Source organism: Tupaia chinensis, unplaced genomic scaffold, assembly GCF_000334495.1.
Source record: "Tupaia chinensis unplaced genomic scaffold, TupChi_1.0 Scaffold144731_1, whole genome shotgun sequence".
Classification (NCBI taxonomy): domain Eukaryota; kingdom Metazoa; phylum Chordata; class Mammalia; order Scandentia; family Tupaiidae; genus Tupaia; species Tupaia belangeri.
This window is the reverse complement of record NW_006204591.1, coordinates 1,311,452-1,317,882: the sequence shown is the minus strand read 5'-3', so window position 1 is coordinate 1,317,882 and position 6,431 is coordinate 1,311,452. Positions and strand designations below refer to the sequence as shown.

The 6,431-nt window shown below is 42.3% G+C and overlaps 1 pseudogene; it reads right to left on the bottom strand.

Moving 5' to 3' along the window:
* Window positions 1-5,127: 5,127 nt before the first annotated feature.
* LOC102489640 (60S ribosomal protein L19 pseudogene) lies at window positions 5,128-5,620 on the bottom strand (annotated as a pseudogene).
* Between the last annotated feature and the right edge of the window lie 811 nt (window positions 5,621-6,431).

Below are 6,431 nucleotides of genomic sequence, written 5' to 3'. Positions count from 1 at the left end.
CAGCAGGAAAATACTTGAGAGCAATCCAGAAAAATAAAGAACTTTCTAACAAAAAGCTTTTTGGGGGGTGGAGTAGGTTGTGCATCTCAAGTCCCGAATCTGGAGTATTGGGAGATTGACGCCATGGCCCAGTGCACTTTCAACCGATGCAACTTGATCACGTAATGCTTTTCTTGTTGTTCCACAGAGCTTAAAGGACAAAAGGTTACCGAACGCTTAAATTACTGGTCACATTGAGTTTTTGTTCTGTGATTCTTAGGCCCTAGGGAGGCCTACAATTTTGGGCTTCAATTGATAAAAGGCAGATTCAGGGAATTATTTATTTTGCTCTTTTCCATCTGGGCTTCCACATTAATTGAATGAATTCATTTGGTGCCATTTTTGTTCCCTTTAGAATTTTGGTCATGAAAATTAAGAATCATAATTCTAATATCTCACATAGTCTGTGAGTAATGGCAGGATGCTTTATTGCTCTGACCTTTCCAGTTTTCTAAGTTTTGATTTGCTGGGTTCTTTCTTCCTTTTTCTTGCAGTTTACTTATTATGATTATTAATGAGGAAGCAGAAAATATGGCCATTCAGTCAAACTTTAGGGAATGGGACATAATAAATGGTCTCTGTCTAGGATCTAACATTTGCCCCTAAATACAGTAATTATTAGGTTGCCTGATGATATGCTGAATTTTACAAGGTTCTTATTAGAGAAAGAAAAAGAACATAATAAATCCACTAATGTGAGTAATGACTGGTATGGAAATTGAAAATGGTTCAAAATTAACCCACTCCTTTTTCCATCTTCTAGATGCCCCCTGGGTCCTAATATTCATATGTAAGTATACTTGCTTTTCTCTTATTTCAGCTAGTGCTGCACAGCGGCCAAGAAGCTCCACAATTATTTGCAATTAAGTGCTATCTGGCCTTACCCAGGCATTGCCAACAAATTCAACAGAATCTGAGGAAAAATATAATGAATCTACATTGATTCACAAGCTGGCCGGTAAGCCCTTTGCGTCTTACTCATTCTAAGTTCCCTAGCACTCTGAGTCAAAAATTGGAACTGGGAGGCACTTAATAAGTGGAAACTCTTAGCACGACCACTGGGTGCTCAGTAATGATGGCTGAAGGGTTATATGGTATAGTTTTATTTTATTTTTTTAATTTTATTATTATTATTTTTTTTTTTGGAGAGGTTTTTGCTATAGGGCGCATGCGCTTGCCAGCAGAGACAGAAAGCGAGAAATCACCCCCCAGGGGGGATGGCCACACCACAATCCCTTCTCCTCCATTCTCCTCTTGGGATCTTGGGCACGCACGCACACACGCCTGGCATGAGTTTTAAGCCACTAGGTCAGGGACGTGAACCGCGGTCGACTATGTGGGAGTCCAGCGACACAGCCATTACGCTAACTGCTGGTCCTGTGTAGTTTGATTTTCTTTGAGCTTTCCCACTTCTAAGTGATAAAAGGCAATCTCATATTAAATGCTGGCTTCTGGGGCCTGCAGATAACATAGTGGTTACATCGCTCAACTCCCACGTACTTGACTGTGGTTCGAGTTCTGGACCCGGCAGCTTAAAACTCAAGCCAGGCACATGTGCATGTGTGCCCAAAATCCCAAGAGGAGACTGAAAAAGAAGGGATTGTGATGTGGCCATCACCTTTGGGGGGTAATTTCTCTCTTTCTGTCTTTCTGTCTCTCCGGAGTGCACACATCCTATAGCAAAACTCCCTTTAAAAAAAAAAAAAAAGGCAGAACTTCCTATATGCTTTTTAGAGAAGCCAAAAGACAATGGGATAAAAGAGGCATGGTGAAGGCTGAGGCAGTGAGAATATAAAGTAGTGTTCACTATGCGCCAGACAGACAGAGAGAGACAGAGAGACAGAAAGCGAGAAATCACCCCCCAGGGGGGATGGTCACGCCGCAATCCCTTCTCCTCCATTCTCCTCTCGGGATCTTGGGTACGCACGCACACACGCCTGGCATGAGTTTTAAGCCACCGGGTTATGCCACAGCTTAAAGAATTTTGCAGTCTTCACTCTTTGCAAGCTATGGTCTAACTTTTGCTGCATGGAACACAGAGTTGCAGGGGAGGTCAGGCTCAGTACCTGCCCTGAGACAGGGGTTCTTGTCTGCATCTCACGGAGAATCAGACATGCAAATGTGGTTAAGCAAGCGGTGTTTTATTAAGAGAGAGAAGGCAGAGCAGAGCTCCCAAGCAGAGAGTGAGCGGTCCTGAGTGGGTTACTGAAGAGTAACTGGCGGCGGGGGTCGGGGTAGGGGTGGGGTTTATCTGGGTCAGAGGTGCTTTGTCTGTGCTTATGCTCTTGGGCATGAGTTTCCCCTCCTGGTGTTGGTGGTGGCGGAGGGGAGCTCACATACTGGCTAGGTCTGGTTATTTCTCTTTATTTTGGAGTGGGTATGAAGGCCAGGAGGCTCTCTTTGCCTGAAAGCTTTGGCCCACAAAAGACCATTACCTTCTTCCTGGAATGCGGTGGGACCAGGAACAAAGTCTTTAGGTCAGTCATTAAGTCACGTCTGCAGCATGTCTCCGTGAGCAAACAGTTCAATGACAGCTGAGCTACGGCGTCTTCATCCCAATACTTAGCTGTCTGGTGATTTCATCTTGGGCCTACCCTCTTAATACAGTCTTAGGATTCCTGTCTCCTACCTCATATGGATTTTAGAAGGCTTAAGCAATGAAGTAGTGGTTAACGATCGTGAGAATTCGTGTATCATTTAGGCTCTTTCTATGGGTGCCCTTTGGCCCTAATTGTGTCCCAGAGTGGCTAATTTTATATCCTTTACGTGGTAAGATTGTAGCCCCCTAAGTGTGGCCCTCAAGCATATTGGCTTACAGATTCCATTAGGCCTGAATATTTAAAATTTTAAACTTAGGAGTTGTTCTGCCTTGGGTCATTGACTTAGGGTTACAATGCTCATTTTGGCTGGAAGGATGAAGGGTAGAGAAGAATGTGATTTTCATTGAGTTAAATTGGGTTGACTAGTTTCACTAGTCTTTTTTCCCCTCTCAGTTTTTCATTATGGCTCTCTTTCTGTTGCTTATTACATGTAACTACCTAGCCAGAGTCTGCTTCACTTGCAGGTTATATAAAATGCTGTGCAACCAGCAGTTAGCGTAATGGCTGTGTCGTTGGACTCCCATGTAGTCAACCGCGGTTCGCGTCCCGGACCCGGTGGCTTAAAACTCACGCTGGGCACATGTGCATGCGTACCCAAGATCCTGAGGGGAGAATGGAGGAGAAGGGATTGTGGCATGACCATCCCCCCTGGGGGGTGATTTCTCGCTTTCTGTCTCTCTGTCTCTCTCTGTCTGTCTGGCGCACGTGCCCTATAGCAAAAAACCTCTCCAAAAAAAAAAATGGTGTATTTATAAAACATATCTTTGGGATAAATTCCATGCTTTCCCAAAACATAGTCATCTGTTGAGGGTAAAATTGAAAATATAAAGTATGATTGAAAAGACATTTTAAGGTCCCGAAATCTCTCTTCCACATATTTCTCACTGGTGTTTAAATAGTTTTTTTTTTTTTTGGAGAGGTTTTCACTATGGGGCGCGTACACTCGCCAGAAAGACAGAGAGAGACAGAGAGATAGAAAGCGAGAAATCACCCCCCAGGGCCCCCCAGGGGGGATGGTCATGCCACAATCCCTTCTCCTCCATTCTCCTCTTGGGATCTTGGGCACACATGCACACGTGCCTGGCGTGAGTTTAAGCCGCCGGATCCAGGACTTGAACCATGGTCGACTACGTGGGAATCCAGCGACATAGCCATTATGCTAACTGCTGGTCCCAGGTGTTTAAATATTAAAAAAAAATATTTACATTTAAATGAGACAAGGAAATAAACTTAAACTCAACTAGGAAAAGACCAAACTCCAGCTTTACAAAACAACACAAAAATAGCAAAAGAAACAAAAACAACAAACCAAAAATTCCAAGCTTTTCATAAGCTATGAAGACAAGGAAATTGCTCAACGCAATAGAGATTATCTGCCAGAGAACAAAAGCAAGCTGGCACAGTAGTGATGCACTGCTCGAGAGAAGCCGGATCCCACCTGGTGACCACGGTTTAAACCCAGCCTGGTCTGCCTGAAATATGCCAGGTACACCTGCGTGTCCAGGAGCTGAAGAGCTGGAAGACTGGAGGAAAGGGACTGTGATATGAGACCAGACACTGTGTGCACACATATTCTATCATGAATAAAGAAAAGGAAAAAAAGAGCAAAATCCAACAGCATACTGAGTCATAAAACACTAGTAGTATTACTATTAAAATTGGAAAAAAGAAAAAATATCCTTTATTATCATTGAACACTATTATTAGAGGTGTTGCCTGTATAAGATAAGAAAAATAATTAGAATAAAAATAGAATAAGAGAAAGAAATGAAAAGAAACTATTTGCAGATATGACTGTTATTATGGGATGCATTGTGTCCCCTTACCCCCCACTCCAAGTTTATATTTTGAAGTCCTAAACTCTGTACCTTAGAATGTAATCATTTTTGGAGAGAAGAGGTGATTATAAAATGAGGTCTACAGGATGGGACCCAATCCAGTATGACTGCTGTCCTTATAAGAAAAGATGTGGACACACAAAAATACTAGAAACACACAGAGAAATAACCATGACAGGACACAGCAAGATGGCAGCCATGTGCAGGTCAAGAAGAAAGGCTGCAGTAGAAACCGCATCTCCCGATGTCTTGATCTCAGACTTGGATACTCTAGAACCGTGAGAAAAGAAATCTATTGTTTAAGACCCCCCCAGTCTATGGCATTTTTTTTTATGGTAAACCTAGAAAACTAACATAATTGCCTTACTTATAAATGAAAATGAATCATATAGGGTCAATAAAATGGCCAGATACAAGATCAACATATAGAAATTAATGGTATTTTTTATGTAATACTGTATTTTTATTTTATTTTATTTTATTTTTTCAGATAAAGGCTTATTTTATTTAAGCGATGATCTGTGTAACTGCCAATGCCACTATGTACAGACAAGAGACGGGGAGCTTTATTTCTTGGTCTCTTCCTCCTTGGACAGAGTCTTGATGATCTCTTCCTTCTTGGCCTGGAGGCGCTCTTCACGGCACTTGCTTGCGTGCTTCCTTGGTCTAAGACCTGCGGGCCTCAGCCTGGTCTACTAGGAGCTTCTTGCGGGCCTTGTCTGCCTTCAGCTTGTGGATGTGCTCCATGAGAATCCACTTGTTCTTGAACACATTCCCTTTCACTTTCAGGTACAGGCTGTGATACATGTGGCGGTCAATCTTTTTAGATTCCCGGTAACTTCTGAGCAGCTGGTGCAGGATCCTCATTCTCATCCTCCAGGTGACCTTCCCTGGCATTCTAGCATTGGCCGTACCCTTTCGCTTACCCATGCCCATATGCCTGCCCTTCCGGAGGGCCAAGGTATTTTTCTGGCATTGAGCCTGGGAATGGACAGTTACAGGCTTGCAGAGGATCAACCCATCCTTGATCAGCTTCCGGATCTGCTGACGGGAGTTGGCATTGGCAATTTCATTGGTCTCATTGGGGTCCAACCAGACCTTCTTTTTGCCACAGTGGAGGACACTAGAGGCAAGCCTGATCATACTCAGCTCAGAAAGGAAAGAACCACTACTGTATTTTTAAAAAAGATCTTATTCAATATACTAAGTTGAAACATAAAATTAGTAGCCATGTATAAATCTGATAATAAAAAGGCTTTAAAAAAGGAAACTATAAAATGTGCTGAAAGGTATTTAAAAGACTTAAAGAAAAAAAAGTATCATGTTTTTAGATGGGGAAAATCAATGATAAAAGTGACAATTCTGCTTCCAAATTAATCTAAAAATTCATTGAAATTCCCATGAAGATGGTTTCAGAAAGCTTACTAAAAAGATTATAAAAATTTGGAAGAGAAAATGCGAAGGAGGGGTCAGCAGGTGGTGCGGTGGCTAAGATGCTGGACTCCCACATGGCTGACTACAGGTTGAGTCCTGGACCTGGTGGTTTGCTTTCTCACTTTCCCCTTTGCTCACTCTCTCTCTGTATCTTTGGTCAAATTAAAACATAAATAATAATAGTGAATAAAATTAAATCAATAAATAATTAAAAAAGAAGATGTGAAGGAATTGATGACTAACTTTTGAAAAATTAGAATGTTTGAGACAAGAAGACTGAGTCAGTCATGAGAGCTGAGATCTAGTACTTTCAGGGATAAGAGAAATGAAGATGTTCTGCTGAGAAGTCACCCTGCCTCCATGCACTGAATGTCAAGACAGGTCTAAGTGAAACTTAGCCAAGCATCCAAATACTATTTGGGTCAACATATTCCTCAATTCCTACTGAATCTGTGACACAAAGAGAGAAAACAGATCGGTAAAGAGTCTGCACACCACCCCCTCCTGTGCACCTCTGATT